This window comes from Pleurodeles waltl, chromosome 4_2 (assembly GCF_031143425.1).
Source record: "Pleurodeles waltl isolate 20211129_DDA chromosome 4_2, aPleWal1.hap1.20221129, whole genome shotgun sequence".
NCBI lineage: Eukaryota > Metazoa > Chordata > Amphibia > Caudata > Salamandridae > Pleurodeles > Pleurodeles waltl.
This window is the reverse complement of record NC_090443.1, coordinates 288,444,022-288,464,829: the sequence shown is the minus strand read 5'-3', so window position 1 is coordinate 288,464,829 and position 20,808 is coordinate 288,444,022. Positions and strand designations below refer to the sequence as shown.

The following is a 20,808-nucleotide window of genomic DNA, read 5'->3' as shown; positions in this document are numbered from 1 at the left end:
AAACGTTTTTTTCCCTACTTGCATTTCTTCTTAACATATTATTTTGAAAGCAAAGAATCAAGACTCTTGCTTATAAGCCTCTGCAATCGCTGGCATCTAATCAGAGAGCATTCTGGGAGCATTATACTTAGCCTCCTGTTGTTAAACTTTTCAAAAGTGTGTACACTTTTTTTTTTTTTTTTTTTTACTGGAACCACCGTCAGTAGTGCAGTGTGACCTTAAAACATGTATTTACAGCGCTCACCCTAATAACGAAGGCTTTTCATGAATGAACCATAAACACCTTTTTAAGCAGCATTAACTTATGGAAACACATATTACCTCAAATGCAGACAGTTCCCTGCTCTGTAAACTGGCAGCCAAAGGGTCTATGCTGCAGGGGGTTAGGCCTACTTGTCCTAAGGACAAAATAAACATGTAAACTTGTTGCCCTTGACCCCAAACAATATGTCCCAGTTGACAGGAATTCCACATCCCTGATCTTGCTGAAGCATGGCTGATGTACAGAAGCTGCCGAAATATTGGTTTTCCATTGGCAGAAAGACCATGCCCATGTCAGTCCTGAACTGGGCTCCTACAAAAGTCCGTTCCTGAGCAAGAACCACTGACACTTCTAAAGATTAACAAACAAACCATGTTCATGTAAACAAAGACAAATCCTTTTCCAACCTCTAAGTGTTTCTTCGCAAGAGGCAGCCTAACGCAGCCAACTATCCAGATATGGATACATCTTCCTGCCTTTCAGATGAAGAGACCACCAAGGGAGTCATCAACTTCATGTACAACTTTGGAGTGGATCTTATCCCAAAGGGAAGAACCTGAAACTGTAAGTGATGACCTCACAAGCGGAATCGCAGAAAACTCTGATGATAACGAAACATAGGTATGTGAAGATGCATCCTCCAAACCCAATGTGATGAGAAAGTCCCTTTTCATGAGAGGAGTAACGTTATGGAAAGTTTCTATCTTGAATGGAGAATTCCTTACGGACATGTTGACTCCACTGAGGTCGATAATCATTGGGTATCCCCCAGATGTCTTTGGAACCAAGACAATTATAAAATAGGATTCTTCTCCCTCCCAGTCTTTGTGAACTGGAGTTATCGCTTTTTTCCCACCATAACAGTTTGTACTGCATCCCACATAGCTTCCTACCTGACGTTGTCTGCATGGCAAGGAGTAATTATGGCCCCAGTTATTGGAAGGGGAGGAAAAAAACTATCATGTAGCCTCTCGTCACTACATCTAAGGCTCAGGGCATCCGAAGTAGATCTTTCCTAGGCTGGAACGAAATGCTTTAATCAACCTGCCACTGGAAAAGTTCTTCCATCTGCACTGTCAGGGTCGCTGCTGCCTTTTTGGTGACATAGACTTCGATTTAGGGGCTAAAAATTCTTGTTCAGCTATCTCTTCGAAAATCCAGAATACTGCTGTTGAAATTTTTGGGAAGTTTGCCGAAAGGGCGATTTCCATGATGACCCAGAATTTTTAGAAGACGTTGAAGTGTGCCTAAAAGATGGGGAATGTCTTTTCACCTTAAAGAGGCGATGAAGTTTGTCCTCAAACTCAGTTGCAAACAGACGTCCTCCCACAAAAGACATACTCAGAGGAGCAGATTTTTTAGAAGCGTATGTACGCCATTCCCCAAGGAACATATTCCTCCTGGCAGCCTCAGTAGCACATTCTGCTAAAGCTGAGTTTAAGAACTACATCAAAATGATGGCTAATGGTAGCACCTTGAAAGGCCCTTGCCCAGCAGGAACCCCAACTTCCCTCTCTTCCAGTTAGGACAGGAGGAAGAAAAAAAACAGGAAGTGCAATTGGCCGCACTAGCCCTATATGGTTAGGGGTGGGTGGAGGCGTAGTCGGAACGTCATGTTCTTTCTTATTGGAGAGCTGGGATAACCTCGTGTTTAATGAATGGCACGAGTTGTGATAATCACTTGTTCTGCTGTGGCAAAGGGGATCTGTGAGCGACACATACCTCTAAACACACCTACCTTTCGTACACATCTTAGAATCTAATACGTGTCTTGTCACCAGCCAACTTTCTTCACCCGACAGGGCTGCCTTGCTTCGGCGTGTGTGTAGGCTCCGGCTGCTGTTCTGGGGCTCTGGTAGCACCCTGGGGGGTTCGCAGTATTATAGCGTAAAGTATAGCAGAGAAAAGTCGTAACTAATAGTAGAGTTACTTTGAAAAGTTCGTCATCTCAAAAGATAAGCAACAAAGTGAAACCTTTAAAAACTACTTAGCAAAGCTCCGGGTACGTCAAACATGCCCGTGAAAGTAAAACAAATCAATGTTGCTGTTAAAAACGATCAGCTTTTTCCCGCCTAAAGGAAGTGTTGGCGAGGATGAGGCCACATTCTTAACTGTCACCTACCAAATAAAGGCAATAAGATTCAGATGCCTTATACAATGGGGAGTTCTTAGATTGCCAACCACTCAAGTTGCTTCAAGGGGAGAGGGAGGTCCTATAATGTACTGCTCACAAAGGTTTTCGTTGAACGAGGAGGGCTCTATCGTACTGCACAGACGATATTTCATGGGGGAGGAGTATTTTCTGCACGACACACCAGTAGGATAGTCCAAGGGCGCACTACCCTTCACGGTACCGCACATGGAGACGTTCCCCTGCGCTTTACCTTTAAAAGTCCCAGCATTCCCCGGGCGCTATCACGTCACGAGTCCAACGGTAGCGCAGACGGGTCTCCTTAACTCACCTATTTCTGCTCACACGGGCGCCTAGAGTTTTCACGCGTACGCGTGACGGGCACTGGTGTGACAACAGGTCTTTGACGTCATCTTCCCAAACGCTCATTCACCCAGCCTCTAAAGCTGTACTTCCGGGTTGCGAGCCCCCTTATTGGCTGGTCTCAGTGAGAGACTTAAGGGGGTGGGACGTGCTCTTAAACTGTGCAACCAGGCTGCGAGCCCATGCCTCTGCTTGAGACTTGACGTGGGGCGTGTTGGAAAGAAGTAGATGTCAAGGACCTGTCAAGGACAGCTGTTGAGTGAAACATTTCCTAACAAACATAAAGGAACATTTCAATTCTATTCAGGACAGTGAAGATTATGCTTTTCTTTCTTTACTCAAACTCACAGCTGCAAAAATAAACTACAAGTCCCATGAATACCATGGTAAGGTCATTGAGCACCTGACCCATACAGTCCAATCAGAGTCTCCCCAACAGTATTATCTTGAACAGCATTCCATTCTATGACAGGACCTGGGGCGAGGATTATGCAGTTCTTTCTCCACATTTTATTACAACAGCAGGTTCAAAGTTCAACATAAAAAAAATTAAAACCACAAATCCCATGAGTCTGTAGTCATGGCAACCATAGTCCAATGAACACTGATAAGGCTGACAGTATAAATGCCCAAAGTAACTTAATTCTCCCTCTTTGTTCACTGCTCGCGGTGACAGATAGGTGCCTTTCTGACTCTGAGCTCTGTTTTTCACTTTTTCGAGTGTATATTTGATTATTTGGCTTCGCGTGCATCAATCCTTTCACTTTTAGGTGTTCTCTGTTGTAGCAACGCTGTTGCTACGCACGCGGTAGGCTTTGACAGCCCGAGCGCGTTTATACCGCTGTGATGCGTCGGGCCCTCTAGAGGGCGCGCAACACGGTTTTCATTTGCGTTCACAGCGCGCAAGTCGTTTTTACGCTCGGCGCTGTGTTTTCTTAACGTGTTAGGGCAATTTTGTTCGACTGCCCTGTGTTTTTCACCCCTCACATGACACTGTTTGGTTGAGAGTACCTGGAGCGGGAAGTACGCTCTTTATACACAGTCACACAGGGTTGTGTGCCCATTTTTCTTGACTTTAGGCTTGTGGGCTTCTCAAGCTTTTTGTTTACGACAGGAGTGTGAGGGGGCTACCCTGTAAGGTTTTTGGGGCGTATTTTACCCTTATGAGCAGCATGCAACCTGCCCAGGACCAAGACTCTTTTCCCCTCATGGCTTCTGAGGTCACTTCGCTTCGCATCCTTCCCCCTGGGGTGGATGTCGTCCTATCGCAGGCCATTGCGCAGGCTCTCACTCCTATTAAGGAGAGCATGGCGCAGCTGGCCGAACAGGTTTCTAAAGGGCCAGGCGTGACGGGGGTGACGGGGATCACCCATGAGGCTTCCCCCAAGAAATCACGCAAGCGTGCTGCAGAGCACCTCGGGGAAACAGAGCCTTTTTCTGAACTTTCCAGTAAGAGTGCGCGCACGCAATTGCGTTTACCCTCCCGTGAGGGTTCTTTGCCCAGGGTTACTGGTGACAAGTGGCACCCAAAATCGGAACTCCTTCTGGGGTCTTCATTGGGTATGGTTGGCGACTCTGAGGGGGATTCCTCCTCAGTTGAGGAGGTGGAAACGGGTCGTTCGTGGCGCCCGGGAGCCTCTATCCCGGAATCTCAGGATCCGGGGGAGTCGGATTCCGACATGTTTGAGCCGGGGGGAATTTACCACCCCCGCTCATCTGAATGGTGCCCGGATCCAAAGGTGGCAGGCTATGTGGCGGGTAAACTTCGCCAACCTTTAGATAAGGATGTACGGGCGCGGCTCAGGGCCGAATGCCCCCGCCCTACCCTCCCTGATAGGGTGGCAGCCACCCCAGATAAAGACCCTAAACTGTGTACCTTCTTCGGAAAGTACGCTAAGGATCCTAAAAAAGGGATTGATAGGTCTTGGCGAGCGTGCCAGGATAAGCTCCTGGACGTCGTTGGGTCTCTGACCCAAATTATCTAATTGGCCGAGCGGGCCAAATTGTCAAATACACCTCTCGAGATGGAAGTCGTTGCGGGTTGGGCCCAGAGGGCGTTATGCCTTCTCGGCAATGCCAACTGCGCTATATCAGCAGAGAGGCGCCGCTCCCTGCTTATTAAGATTGACCGCAAGTTGGGGGAACTGTCAACTTCGGAGGCAGGGGCGGTGGTACAGGGTAATTTGTTCGGCAATCCCTTTGTCAAGGAGCTCGAGAAATTTGTGGCCACTTTTTGGGCCCTAGATAAGGCCCAATCATCGATAAAGAAGATTTTCCCTGGGAAGGTTTTTGGCGGGCCGGACGAGGCAGGGGTCGCTCTTCCGGCCACCAATTCCAACAAGGCCCTGGAACTTTCCGACAGTTCGGTTGGCGAGACGGTCGCCAGGGGACCTTCTTCCCCAACAGGGGTAAAGGAAGAAGTAAAGCGAGCAGAGGACCCCGCTGTGCAGCCAACGTCCCAGGAGGAATCTCGGGTAAGGATTACCCCTTCTTTCCCTCAAGAACTGGGAGGGCGAATTTGTTTGTTCAGACACAACTGGGAACTCCTCACCTCAGACGCATGGGTCTTGCAAACAGTGTCAGGCTTCCACATAGAGTTCTGGGGGACTCCAGTTCAGGAAATGATTCCCAGGCCTATGGTTGTTTCGGATTCAGACTCCCTCCTCAGACGCGGAGGTACAGGAGTTGCTGCACAAAGGCGCTATTTGCCCCGCGTCGCTTCACCCAAGGGGTTTCGTCAGCAATCTTTTCCTTTTCGAAAAAGAAGGACAAAGGTTTTCGTCCGGTGATCAATCTGCGTGCCTTCAACGACTGGGTTGTCTATCGGCACTTCAAAATGGAGGGTATTCACCTCCTGCGGGACATCTTTCTTCAAGGGGACTGGATGGTTCGTCTGGACCTCAAGGACGCGTACCTCACGGTCCCCATTTTCCCTCTGCATTGCAGGTTTCTGCAATTTCGGTGGCGACAACAGGTGTTCAAATTCACCTCTCTCCCCTTCGGACTTTCTTCAGCCCCTTGGTGCTTTACCAAGCTTCTCAAACCGGTGGTGGAATTCCTTCGTTCTCAGGGAATTCACCTCATTATCTACCTGGACGATATCCTTTTGATGGATCAGTCCAAATCTCATCTCATATCCAATGTGAACATGACTATTGCGTTGTTGCAAGATCTGGGGTTTGTGATCAATTTCCAGAAGTCCGATCTGACCCCCTCGCAGTCGATGACCTTTTTGGGTTTCCTCATAGATTCCCAGGCGGCTTCTCTAAGTCTTCCGCTCCAGAAGATTGCAAAAACCAAGAAGGAGCTGAGGATTGTGCTGAGACGGAACAAGATCTCGCTTCGCCAACTTGCCAGAGTAGTGGGCTTACTGTCCTCATCGATCCAGGCAATTTTTCCAGGCCCTCTTCATTACAGGGCTCTCCAGCGCCTCAAAGCGCATCATCTTCGCCGGGGGCTGACTTACTCCGAACAGATTGCCCTCAATTCGGAGGCCAGTTCAGAGTTGCAATGGTGGTTGGACCACATGGAGGCCTGGAATGGCAGGGCCATCTTTGGTTCTTCTCCCGATCTTGTCATAGAGTCGGATGCCAGTCTGCAAGGCTGGGGAGCCCGATGCAGCGACCTTTCCTTCGGCGGTTGGTGGACGCCCCAGGAACTCATCCTGCATAACAATTGCTTGGAACTCCTAGCGGGTTCGTTCGCAATCAAGTCCCTGACTCGGGACAGGGTCTCTTGCGAATCCCTCGCCACTTTCTTCCATCGCAAGATCAGCGACCTCCACGACAGCTTCGGACACCAGACCCAACCATACACCACTGAACCCGCTTCCCCGGACATCACCCTCAACAACTGGACCCACATCAACACGGAAGAAACCAAATCCATCATGAACTCTATCCACTCCGGCGCCCCTTCGGACCCCTGCCCGCACTTCATCTTTAACAAAGCCGACGACATCATCGCCCCGCACCTCCAGACCGTCATCAACTCTTCTTTTTCTTCTGCTACCTTCCCCGAATGCTGGAAGCACGCTGAAGTCAACGCCCTACTAAAGAAACCTACGGCTGACCCAAGCGACCTGAAAAACTTCCGCCCCATCTCTCTTCTACCTTTCCCAGCCAAGGTAATAGAAAAGACCGTCAACAAACAGCTGACCACCTTCCTGGAAGACAACAACCTGCTCGACCCTTCACAAACCGGATTCCGAACCAACCACAGCACGGAAACCGCCCTCATCTCAGTCACAGACGACATCAGAACCCTGATGGACAACGGTGAAACAGTCGCCCTCATTCTCCTCGACCTCTCGGCTGCCTTTGACACCGTCTGTCACCGCACCCTAATCACCCGCCTACGCTCCACCGGGATCCAAGGCCAGGCCCTGGACTGGATCGCCTCCTTCCTCGCTAACCGCTCCCAAAGAGTCTACCTCCCTCCGTTTCGCTCAGAACCCACCAAGATCATCTGCGGCGTACCTCAAGGCTCATCGCTCAGCCCGACACTCTTCAATGTCTACATGAGCCCCCTCGCCGACATCGTACGCAAGCACAACATCATCATCACCTCCTACGCCGACGACACCCAACTTGTACTCTCCCTCACCAAGGACCCCGCCAGCGCCAAGACCAACCTACAAGAGGGTATGAAGGACGTCGCAGATTGGATGAGGCTCAGCCGCCTAAAGCTGAACTCTGAAAAAACGGAAGTCCTCATCCTCGGCAACACCCCGTCCGCCTGGGACGACTCCTGGTGGCCCACGGCCCTCGGCACCGCACCGACCCCCGCAGACCACGCCCGCAACCTCGGCTTCATCTTGGACCCTCTTCTCACCATGACCAAGCAAGTCAACGCCGTGTCCTCCGCCTGCTTCCTCACTCTCCGCATGCTCCGCAAGATCTTCCGCTGGATCCCCGCCGACACCAGAAAAACCGTGACCCACGCCCTTGTCACGAGTCGCCTGGACTACGGCAACACCCTCTACGCCGGGACCACCGCCAAACTCAAAAACCGCCTGCAACGCATCCAAAACGCCTCGGCCCGCCTCATCCTCGACGTACCCCGCAACAGCCACATCTCCGCACACCTGAGACACCTGCATTGGCTCCCAGTCAGCAAAAGGATCACCTTCCGTCTTCTCACCCACGCACACAAAGCCCTCCACAACAAGGGACCGGAATACCTCAACAGACGCCTCAGCTTCTACGTCCCCACCCGCCCCCTCCGCTCCGCTGGCCTCGCACTTGCTGCCGTCCCTCGCACCCGCCGCTCCACGGCGGGTGGGAGATCTTTCTCCTTCCTGGCGGCCAAGACCTGGAACTCCCTCCCCACCAGCCTCAGGACCACCCAGGACCACTCCGCTTTCTGGAGACTCCTAAAGACTTGGCTGTTCGAGCAGCGATAACCCCCCCTTTCCCCCCTAGCGCCTTGAGACCCGCACGGGTGAGTAGCGCGCTTTATAAATGTTAATGATTTGATTTGATTTGATTTGATTCTCTTGTGTGGTGCTCCTTCGGATGGACAATATATCAGTGGTTCAATACATCAACCGCCTGGGGGGCATCCGGTCAAGGGCACTGGTGGAATTGGCGAAGGATTTTTGGCATTTTTGTCTGGCGCACCAGATATCAGTCACAGCAGAGTATCTCCGGGCATCCAGAACGCCACGGCGGACTGGAACTCCAGGTATCTGACGGATTCCAGCGACTGGCAGCTGGATTCAACGACTTTTCAAGCGATCATGTCTTATTGGGGTCCTTGCGTGGTGGACTTCTTTGCATCCCGGTGGAATGCGTTTCTTCCTCGCTATTTCAGTTGGCGTCCCAACCCGGGAGCGGAGGCGGTGGATGCGTTCCAACAGACCTGGAGCCTGTTTCTGGGGTACGCTTTTCCCCCGTTTTTGTTGATTCAGAGAGTTCTGTCTCAAGTGCGTCGCCAACAAGCCACGGTTATCCTGGTGATTCCTCTGTGGCGCTCTCAGGCGTGGTTTCCGACCCTACTGGAACTGTCGTGCGATTTTCGTCTTCGCCTCCGGTCTTATCCCTCAATCCTTCGGGATTCCTTGGGTCAGTGCCACCCGATGGTGCTCCAGGGTCACCTGCAGCTGGTAGCCTGGAGAATTTCAGGAACCGCTGGCACGATTGCCGACTTTCACAGGAAGCTCAAACCTTCATCTCTCAGGCCTGGGCTCGAGGGACTGGCAAGAGATACAAATCAGCCTGGTCTCGCTGGTCTCGCTGGTGTTTGGACAGACATACAAATCCCATGGGGGCCCCACATTACAGACGTGCTGAATTTCCTGGCTGAATTGGCAGCGTCAGGTCTATCATATTGCACGGTGATTTCTTTTAGGTCGGCTATTTCGGCAGGACACCCTCCTTTAGAGGGCCATCCAGTGGGAGCTCACCCGTGGGTGTGCAAGCTCCTCAAGGGCGTTTGCCTGTCCCGTCCTCCTCAACCCAGATATTCTGAACTTTGGGATGGCAACCTGATGTTGCGGTTGTTATCTTCTTGGTAGGACAATTCTTTCCTTTCTAGGAAAGAGTTATCGGCTAAATTGGCCATGTTGTTGTGTCTCATATCCTGTAAGAGGGTGTCAGACGTTCAGGCTCTGGATGTTTCGTCCAGAGTTTTTTCTCTTGAGGTAGTAACCTTCATGATCGCCCGTAGGACAAAATGTAATACCAGGTCAGTGTCTTATCCGGTGTTTCCGTTTGCTCCTAAATTGTGCTTTGTTCGCTGTCTAAAGGCGTACGAAGAGATGACGGCTGCCCTTCGGCCTGCAGGTGAAGGCCAGCTACTGATTTCCCTGAAGAAGCCATTTAAGGCGATTTCCTCGCCTACAATCGCTATGGGGATCAGATGAATCCTAGCGGAAGCTGGTGTGGACATTCAGGCTTTTAAAACCCACTCGACTAGGGGTGCCATGGCTTCTAGGGCAGTGCAGTGCAGTGTAGGGCAGTGCTTCTAGGGCAGGGCTTCTAGGGCACCAGGTAGGTAGTAGGCTTGAGGACATCATGAGTGCAGCGGATTGGTCCTCGGAGTCGGTTTTCAAACAATTCTATTTTAAACCGATCCATGAGGCGGCCTCATTGGTGGTGAGTAAGCTTTGAACTTGCATAATCCTCGCCTCCGGTCCTGTCATAGAATGAGAAATTTCCTAGCTATCATGAAGGAAAGTTTAAATTCTATTAAGGACATGGAGGCAAGGATTATCCCACCCGTCACATGATCCGTTCCTTCCCACCCGGAGAGGACAGATTGGATCGCGTTCAAAGGTGGTATATATTGCTATGTTTCGGAGTACATTCTCAGCTTGTAACAGTCTGTGTCTAATTGCTGTGTACTTCATACGGTTGAGTATGCGATTCTGGTAATAAATGCTATTTTATGGGCTTATACTGTATATTACTTTCATTGTTATTTCATGTCCTTCTTGGCTTCAGATGTAAATCTCAGAATTGTTTTTCGGGTGGTCTGATGTTGTCTACAATCTCTCTTAGGTCCGGAGACAGCGACCACATGATGTACGGATGTCCCTTCGCAGTGAAGTTGAGGGAGAATGACGTTACTTTGGGCATTTATACTGTTGGCGTTATCGGTGTTCATTGGACTGTGGTTGCCATGACTATGGACTCATGGGATTTGTGGTTTAAATGTTTTTTATGTTGAACTTTGAACCTGCTGTTGTAATAAAAAGTGAAGAAAGAACTGCATAACCCTCGCCTCCGTGTCCTTAATAGAATTGAAACTTTCCTTCATGATAGCTAGGAAATTTCTCATTCTTGTCCTCTTTGTTTGTGAGAAAGCTGTCAGTTTGCAATTCCTCCAGGGAACCATCCAAATCGTTTCATTTCGCTTCTGTCGCTGAAAGTATAAAACCACGTGTTACTGTCTTATCCCCATCTTATCTTGTAAATTAAACCAAACAGAGCAAACAAATATTTTCATTTCACTCAGACAAATTTGTAAATAAATATTCTTTATAAAATCAAGTGAAAACTACTTATCCCCAACTAAGATTCGAATACTGAACTCCAACCGGGAAGGATTTTACTCTTAAGGAGAAAGGGTGGGATAATCTTCGCGTCCGTGTCCTTAATAGAATTGAAATTTCCTTTACGTTTGCCAGGAAATTTTTCATTCCGTGGCAGGAACGGAGGCTCTGGTTATGCTGGTTGAAAGCTTACTTACCACAATGGAAGCCAACTGTTGAGTTGGTTTAAAATAAAACCTTTTAAAAACACAATCCAATGACAATAGGCTGTTCTCAATACGTGCTCCTAGCGTGAAAGCTTTAGAGGACATAGCTGTAGGAGGCTGGACTGGCTTGTAGTGAGTACCTAGGGGTACTTGCACCTTGCACCAGGCCCAGTTATCCCTTATTAGTGTATAGGGTGTCTAGCAGCATAGGCTGATAGATAATGGTAGCTTAGCAGAGCAGCTTAGGCTGAACTAGGAGACGAGTGAAGCTCCTACAGTACCACTTAGTGTCATATGCACAATATCATAAGAAAACACAATACACAGATATACTAAAAATAAAGGTACTTTATTTTTATGACAATATGCCAAAGTATCTCAGAGTGTACCCTCAGTGAGAGGATAGGAAATATACACAAGATATATATACACAATACCAAAATATGCAGTAATAGTCTTAGAAAACAGTGCAAACAATGTATAGTTACAATAGGATGCAATGGGGACACATAGGGATAGGGGCAACACAAACCATATACTCCAAAAGTGGAATGCGAACCACGAATGGACCCCAAACCTATGTGACCTTGTAGAGGGTCGCTGGGACTATTAGAAAATAGTGAGGGTTAGAAAAATAGCCCACCCCAAGACCCTGAAAAGTGAGTGCAAAGTGCACTAAAGTTCCCCAGAGGACAAAGGAGTCGTGATCGGGGAATAATGCAGGAAAGACACAAACCAACAATGCAACAACAATGGATTTCCAATCTAGGGTACCTGTGGAACAAGGGGACCAAGTCCAAAAGTCGCAAGCAAGTCGGAGATGGGCAGATGCCCAGGAAATGCCAGCTGTGGCTGCAAAGAAGCTTCTACTGGACAGAAGAAGCTGAGGTTTCTGCAGGAACGCAAAGGGCTAGAGACTTCCCCTTTGGAGGACGGATCCCTCTCGCCTTGGAGAGTCGTGCAGAAGTGTTTCCCCCCGAAAGAACGCCAACAAGCCTTGCTAGCTGCAAATCATGCGGTAAGCGTTTTTGGATGCTGCTGTGGCCCAGGAAGGACCAGGATGTCGCAAATTGCGCCAGGAGAGAGAGGGGACGTCGAGCAAGACAAGGAGCCCTCTCAGCAGCAGGTAGCACCCGGAGAAGTGCCAGAAACAGGCACTACGAGGATGCGTGAAACGGTGCTCACCCGAAGTCGCACAAAGGAGTCCCACGTCGCCGGAGACCAACTTAGAAAGTCGTGCAATGCAGGTTAGAGTGCCGTGGACCCAGGCTTGGCTGTGCACAAAGGATTTCCGCCGGAAGTGCACAGGGGCCGGAGTAGCTGCAAAAGTCGCGGTTCCCAGCAATGCAGTCTGGCGTGGGGAGGCAAGGACTTACCTCCACCAAACTTGGACTGAAGAGTCACTGGACTGTGGGAGTCACTTGGACAGAGTTGCTGGATTCGAGGGACCTCGCTCGTCGTGCTGAGAGGAGACCCAAGGGACTGGTAATGCAGCTTTTTGGTGCCTGCGGTTGCAGGGGGACGATTCCGTCGACCCACGGGAGATTTCTTCGGAGCTTCTAGTGCAGAGAGGAGGCAGACTACCCCCTGCACCACCAGGAAAACAGTCGAGAAGGCGGCAGGATCAGCGTTACAGAGTTGCAGTAGTCGTCTTTGCTACTATGTTGCAGTTTTGCAGGCTTCCAGCGCGGTCAGCAGTCGATTCCTTGGCAGAAGGTGAAGAGAGAGATGCAGAGGAACTCGGATGAGCTCTTGCATTCGTTATCTAAGGAATCCCAAGAGACAGAGACCCTAAATAGCCAGAAAAGAGGGTTTGGCTACCTAGGAGAGAGGATAGGCTAGCAACACCTGAAGGAGCCTATCACAAGGAGTCTCTGACGTCACCTGGTGGCACTGGCCACTCAGAGCAGTTCAGTGTGCCAGCAGCACCTCTGTTTCCAAGATGGCAGAGGTCTGGAGCACACTGGAGGAGCTCTGGGCACCTCCCAGGGTAGGTACAGGTCAGGGGAGTGGTCACTCCCCTTTCCTTTGTCCAGTTTCACGCCAGAGCAGTTCTAAGGGGTCCCTGAACCGGTGTAGACTGGCTTATGCAGAAATGGGCACCATATGTGCCCATGAAAGCATTTCCAGAGGCTGGGGGAGGCTACTCCTCCCCTGCCTTCACACCATTTTCCAAAGGGAGAGGGTGTAACACCCTCTCTCAGAGGAAGTCCTTTGTTCTGCCATCCTGGGCCAGGCCTGGCTGGACCCCAGGAGGGCAGATGCCTGTCTGAGGGGTTGGCAGCAGCAGCAGCTGCAGTGAAACCCCGGGAAAGGCAGTTTGGCAGTACCAGGGTCTGTGCTACAGACCACTGGGATCATGGGATTGTGCCAACTATGCCAGGATGGTATAGAGGGGGCAATTCCATGATCATAGACATATTACATGGCCATATTCGGAGTTACCATTGTGAAGCTACATATAGGTAGTGACCTATATGTAGTGCACGCGTGTAATGGTGTCCCCGCACTCACAAAGTCCGGAGAATTGGCCCTGAACAATGTGGGGGCACCTTGGCTAGTGCCAGGGTGCCCTCACACTAAGTAACCTAGCACCCAACCTTTACCAGGTAAAGGTTAGACATATAGGTGACTTATAAGTTACTTAAGTGCAGTGTAAAATGGCTGTGAAATAACGTGGACGTTATTTTACTCAGGCTGCAGTGGCAGGCCTGTGTAAGAATTGTCAGAGCTCCCTATGGGTGGCAAAAGAAATGCTGCAGCCCATAGGGATCTCCTGGAACCCCAATACCCTGGGTACCTCAGTACCATATACTAGGGAATTATAAGGGTGTTCCGGTAAGCCAATGTAAATTGGTAAAATTGGTCACTAGCCTGTTAGTGACAATTTGAAAGAAATGAGAGAGCATAACCACTGAGGTTCTGATTAGCAGAGCCTCAGTGAGACAGTTAGTCACTACACAGGTAACACATTCAGGCACACTTATGAGCACTGGGGCCCTGGGTGACAGGGTCCCAGTGACACATACAACTAAAACAACATATATACAGTGAAAAATGGGGGTAACATGCCAGGCAAGATGGTACTTTCCTACACATGCCCCTCTGGTCGAGTGTGCTCCAAAAATCGAGACATCAATACCAGCCTCCTGCATGATCTAACAAACCCACAACTGGGATGCCCCTGCTGGTCTAAGAACCGCAGACACTCTCTCATATTCTCTCAAGCAATTCACCACGTACAACCTGGGTTTGTCAGGAATTTCTGGATAAAATACTGACCTGGTATTAGACTTAGATCTCCGAGAAATTATGAAAATCACACCCTCTGGGAAAAAAATGGTCCATTCAAATCCAGAGCCCTGACATCCGAAATCCTCTTACAAGAAATCAGACAAAGTAACATGATCAGTTTGGCAAAGGGCTGTTTCCTGGAAAGATAGACATTATCTGGCCATCCATAGAAAAGGTTAAAACCTTATTCACATCCCAAGTGAATGTATATTTAGCTTGTGGAGAATTCGTGAACTTAATGCCCTTCATAAGGGAACATACCAAGGGATGGGATCCCACCGTTTTTTCAGTCACTGGCAAACGCCCTGCTGAAATCACAGACCTAAAAAATTAACTGTTGAATAAGCCTTTCCTGTTTCTGCAATATGAGCCAGAAAATTTAAAACAAAGGTAATGTTGGCCCCCACAGGATCAGCATCCTGTTCCAGACACCAACAATGCCAGACTGCCCATGCAGATCTGTATTGCTTATGGGTTCTTGCAGCCCATGCCTGTTCCATGTAGGCGGAAGCTGTGTCTGAAAGTCCTGGCACTTCCCATCGGAACCTGATAATCGCCAAGCCATATGGTGCAGAGTGTTGTCCTGAATCATCGGGTGGAGTTCCCCTGCAGGGCCTTGCACTACGGATGGAAAGTTCGAAATCTTAACTGAATAGTCACAAGACATCTACAGAAGTACCGGGAACCATGATTGTGACCTCCATAGAGGAGTGACCCGTATCAGCTACGCCTGTTGCCTCCTGACCTGGGTTGCCACCCTGGATAACATAATGAACAAAGGGAAGGCATATTTGAGAGCTTGCTCCCAATTCTGTAAAAAGCCATCCACTCAAGCCGCCTTTGGATCCGGCCTCCAGCTGTGAAAATGTTAACCTTGAAGCAAACAGGTCCATATGCAATCCTCCCCATCTCTGACAAAGAAGTTGGAACACCTGTGTATCCAGTCTCCAATCGCTGGAATCCCTGAGATACCATGAATTCCAGTCAGCTATACCGTTGGCTGTCCCAGGTAGAGGAACCACCATCACCAAAATTCTCGTCTCAAGACAGCAATGCCAGAAGTCCTTGGCTATTTCTGCTAGAGGTTTGGACTTCATTCCCCCCAGTTTCTTGACATTTTGTACCGCTGACACATTGTCCATCTTTAGTAAGATGGAACATGCTATCTTGTCCCGTGCTAGCTCGGTATGGTGAAGGACCCTGAGAGTAATTTGAGACAATTGATGTGTAGGATAAGCTCTTCCTGTGACCATCTCCTTCCGGTGGATATCTCCCCGAACCTGGCTCCCCAGCCCGAAAGGCTGGCATCCGACTTCATGACGATCTCCGGAAAGCAAGCCAAAAATTGTCAGGCTGTTCCACGCCTCCATGTGATTTAACCACCAACTCATTTCTGTCCGAGCTTCGTCTATTAACAGTACTTCCTCCTCATAAGAGAGTCCTTTTTGGAGATGTCTGATCTTCAGACGTTGCAGAGCCCTGTAGTGGAGAGGGCCCAGGAAGGTTGCCTGGATCAAAGAAGGGAGGAGACCCACTGTGTGGGCCAGATATCTCAGAGAAACAATATCTGCTGAGATCAAGCTCCTCAATTCCTGTTTGATCTTCTTCAATTTCTGATTTGGAAGCTCCAGAGATGCTTTGACTAAATCTATCAGAAAGCCCAGAATTTCCAGTCTCTGCTTGGGAATCAAATTCAACTTGGATTGATTTATCACAAACCCTAGATCTTCCAACAAGGATATCAGGGAAGTCTTGTCCTGTGCCATAAGGATGATGTCGTCCAGATAACAAATCTGTGACCCTGCATCCTCAGCCAGGCTGCAATTGGCTTGAGAAGCTTTGTGAAACACCATGGTGCAGAGGAAAGGCCAAAGGGAAGTACCTTGAATTCCTACACCTGATCCTGCCAAAGGAATTGTAGATGAGGAGGGAAAATTGGGATATGCAGATAGGCGTCCTTGAGGTCTAACCTAATCATCCAATCCCCCTGTCTCAGTAAGTCTCTCAAAAGATGGATTCCCTTCATCTTGAAATGGCAGTAAGCTAACCAACCGTTGAATTCCTTTAATTTGACGACAGGTCCCACTCCTTTGTCTTTTTTCTTTACGACAAAGGTATTGCTCAAGAAACCTCTCGGATGGAGAAAGGATCTTTCTGTTGCTCCCTTCCTTTCCAAATCACAGATTTCCTGATCTATCATGGTGCATATATCTTTTGAAAAAACAAGAGGGGTCAGACCTGCCATTTGAACAGGAGTCCTCCAAAAGTCGATGTGAAAGCCCTGCATCATTTGTAGAACCCATGCAGCCAAAGATGTTAGTTTTCATTTGCTCAGACACTCTGTTGCCCTGCCCCCCAGTCTTAGAAGGGAAGAAGATTGAAACCTGACCTGAATTGGAAAGGTTTCCTCTGAAAGATTTGCTGCCATGCCCTCTCTGCAATGTATTCCTTGCGGGGAAGAATGAGGGAGGCTCCTCTTTGATCTGACCACTCTGACCTCCTGGGACCTTAGAAGCCTTCAAAGTGCCTTGTGACAGAAAATGGCCAAATGAGCAGCCCCTTCCTTGTCCTGCCCCTGCAAACACACAAGGTTTAAAAACCTTCTTAAAGATGTTTGGGCCTTATTTAAGGCAGTGAAGGCCTGAACAAATTTTGTTAAGTCCTTCATATAAGCGTCCCCAAACAAATTCTCTTTGGCCTCTTTCCCAGGCTCCGTAGAGGTTAATTCCCCCACTTTGGGGTCCATCTTTAACAAAAGGGAATGTCTCAGTTCTGCTGAAATCGCACAGTTGGCATTACCCAGGAGACAAATTGCCCGTTGGGTCCATCCCAATAAAATCTCTGGGTCTATTGGGCTACCTGTCCTTTTGGCGTCCTTGGCCATCTCTATGATCTTTTTTAGGGGCCCTGTAATATCCAAAAACTTGCCCTGGCAGGACCGCCAGGAAAGATCAATGCCTCTCTTTGGATCCTTAATCAACCTGCCCAACCTACCTGTGCTGTGAAAAAAGGTGATCTGTACACTTTTAAGGTGTACGGTTGTCCTGGGGGTAGAAGAGGAAGCTTGCGAGGAAGAAAGCCCGTGAGGGGAGCGAGGAAGGGCCAGGGAGCGCAGCGGTGGCGGAGGAGACGGCACTCACAATGTGCCACAGGGAGCAGTGGGATGGCAGACAGCTGCCAGGAAGCGGGGAGATATCAGCCATAGCTGGTTCTGATTTGCAGATAGTATTAAAGTATAGCAATAATCGGTGTTCAGTGGGTTTCCTAGACCTTTTGGTCCCTGTGCCACTGCACCTGCTGCACCATTCAAATCAAGTCCCTAGTGCCTGCAAGGTAGCTGCACTTGTGACTGTTGGTTTAGTAGTAAAATATAGCAATAATTGTTGAGTCTGTAAAAAGATTTTGTCCCGTGCTTGACAGTGAATGTGCCATAAACAATGTAAATTGCACAAGACCACCATGTTAAGCTGAGATCTGAAATGCAGTTTTGTACTATGTTCATAAAAAGGCAGTTTCACAAATTAAATGGACTCACTTAAGAAGAGGAATTTTACAAAACAGTGCTAAATTGTTAAATGTGATAAAACTGTTTCATCTTAGTAATACTAAGTACATCAGACTAAATCAGTGCAAGTTTTTTTTGTAAGTAATAGTTTTCAAACATGATTTTAGAAACGTTCATGCTTCCACCCACTCTGACAATGCTAATAGTGAACTAATGGTTTGTGCAGCTGAAGAATGGGATATCTTTTGAGATGGCTAGGTCTAAAATAAAATTTAAAAAGGGCACAAGCAGGCTCCATGGAGAAAATACGCTGCATTCCTCTTTCCTGTAAACGGTCTCCCTGTAAAGTCAGTCAAGAGCAAAATAAATTCCAGGCTCCCTCAAAGACACAGCTTGATATTTAACCTTAGTCCTTGAATGCCCAGCAAATGTGACAAAATAAGAACAAGATTTACAGGCCTGTTTATTACAGAAAAAGAGTTAGTGGATGTAGGAAAATGGCCCTTGTTGCAGTTAACCCCCCCCCACTTTTTGCCAGATATTGATGCTGACTTGATTGAGTGTGCTGGGACCCGGCTAACCAGGCCCCAGCAGCAGTGTTCTTTCACTAAACATGTACCATTATTTCCACAATTGGCACACCCCTGGCACGCAGATAAGTCCCTTGTAAAAGGTACCAGTGGTACCCAGGGCCCTGTGACCAGGGAAGGCCCCTAAGGGCTGCAGCATATGTTGTGCCATCCTAAGGGACTCCTCACCTAACACATCCACACTGCCATTGCAGATTGTGTGTATGTGTGTTGGTGGGAAGAAAAAGGCAAAGTCAACATGGCATCCCCCTCAGGGTGCCATGAACACAAAACACTGCCTGTGGCATAGATAAGTCACCCCTCTAGCAGGCCTTAACGCCCTAAGGCAGGGTGCACTATACCATAGGTGAGGGCATAGCTGCATGAGCAATAAGCCCCTACAGTGCCTAAGTCCATTCTTAGACCTTGTAAGTATGGTGTGGCCATATTAAGTATATGGTCTGGGAGTTTGTCAAAATGAACTCCACAGTTCCATAATGGCTACACTAAATATTGGGAAGTTTGATATCAAACTTCTCAGAATAATAAACCCACACTGATGTCAGTGTTGGATTTATAAAAAAAAACGCACAAAGAGGGCATCTTAGAGATCCCCCCTGTATTTTACCCAATCCTTCAGTGCAGGACTGACTGGTCTGTGCCAGCCTGCCACTGAGAGATTAGTTTCTGACCCCCTGGGGTGAGAGCCTTTGTGCTTTCTGAGGGTAGAAACAAAGCCTGCACTGGGTGGAAGTGTTTCACATATCCCCCCGGCCGGAACTGTAATACCCAGCGGTGAGCCTCAAAGGCTCAGATTTCATGTTACAATGCCCCAGGGCACTCCAGCTAGTGGAGCTGCCCAGCCCCCAGACAAAGCCCCACTTTTGACAGCAAGTCCAGAGGGATAATTAGGAAAAACAAGGAGGGGGTCACCACCTCAGCCAGGACCACCCCTAAGGTGTCCAGAGCTGAAGTGATCCCCCTCCTTGCAGAACCCTCCATCTTGGTTTGGAGGATCAGGGCCAGTAGGGATAGGAATGAGCCCCCCTCCCCAAAGTAAGTGAGGACAAGGAGGGTGTAGCCACCCTCAGGGAAAGTAGCCATTGGCTACTTCCCTCTGACCCCTAAAATGCCCCATAATCTTGTATTTAAGGACTCCCTGAATCAAGCAAGTCAGATTCCTGGCGAGCTCAAGAAAAGAAGAAGGACTGCTGAGCTGACAATCCAGCAAAGAAGGAAAGGAGACAACAACTGACTTGGCCCCAGCCCTACCGGCCTGTCTCCTTCTTCAAGGAACCTGCAGAAGAAAGGCGACGCTTCCTGCAGGTCCAGCGACCTCTGAAAAACCTGCAGAGGACTGCCTGCATCACAGAGGATCAAGAACTCCCGTGGACAGTGGTCCTGTCCAAAGAAGAACAGAGGAAGAATCCTCTTCTGAAGGACTCCCACCTCACTCCAGAAGCATGAGTCCCAACCACTCTGCACCCAACACCCACGGCCCGAGTCCAGGTGGCCCAACCGACCAGAGAGGACCCCCAAGCGATGGCGACCAAGAGCCCACCCTGGGTTGACCTCTCCACCCCTACATGACCACACCTGCAGCGGGAATCCCGAGGACCCTCCCTGACCGCGACTGACCTGGACGAAGATAACAGACGCCAAAAGACCCACTGCACCCACAGCCCCCAGGCCTTGGAGAAGTTGACACCCGGTGCAGCGATGATCAACAGGCAGCCCTCTTCCCTGTCCGACCGGTGGTTTGCCCGAGACACCCCCCTGAACCTTGCCTGCAGCGCTTGAGTGACCCCCGGGGTCCCCTCATAGAGTTTCATTGGAAACCTGATGCCCTGCTTGCACCCTCAACCCTGCCGCCCCAGTGCCACTGAGGGTGTGGGATTGGTGCCTACTTGGGGCCCCTCCAGTGCTCCTCTAATCCCCCCTGGTCTGTCCTCCGAGCCGCGGGTACTTACCTGGTGGCAGACAGAATTTTGAGAACCCCCTGTCTCCAAAGGAGCCCACGTTACAATTGCTCAACTTTGACGTCTGCACCTGGCCAGCACCGTGTTGCTGGTGGTGGGTGCTTAGGGTTGACCTGAACCCCCAACGGTGGACTACCTATAACCCGGAGACAGGAACTGTAAATCGTGTACTCACCTCTAAACTATACTTTATTTTCTTCCCACAAGAACCGTTCTGAAAATGCACTGTGTCTACTTTTAAAATAGATATTCTCGGTTTTCTTAAAAACTGTTTACTTGACTAAAGTGAAACAAAGTTACATTGATGTCTATGCTAAGTACTTACCTGCAACAATATTTACTTCTGAACCGAGTCCTGTGGTTCTAGTAATAAAGTAACAAACATATATTTTTCTACATAAAATCCTATTGGTCTGGAGTTAAGTCATTGCTTGTGTGTGTACAACAAATGCTTAACACTACCCTCTGGTAAGCCTAACTGCTCGACCACACTACCAAAAATA

The 20,808-nt window shown here is 49.1% G+C and overlaps 1 protein-coding gene across 6 annotated transcripts in view; it reads right to left on the bottom strand.

The window, feature by feature from the left end:
* Positions 1–20,808, bottom strand: part of TXN2 (thioredoxin 2) — a 113,322-nt gene that overhangs the window by 64,583 nt on the left and 27,931 nt on the right. The window contains exon 1 of one of the 6 annotated variants that reach the window (XM_069231184.1): positions 2,725–2,881. The exons of 3 other annotated variants lie outside the window; for them this stretch is intronic. The gene's annotated coding sequence lies outside the window, so the exon portion shown is untranslated. Of the gene's footprint in view, positions 1–2,384; positions 2,581–2,646; positions 2,882–20,808 lie in introns of those variants that run through there. 2 more of the 6 variants (XM_069231185.1, XM_069231186.1) reach the window with 2 other exon arrangements.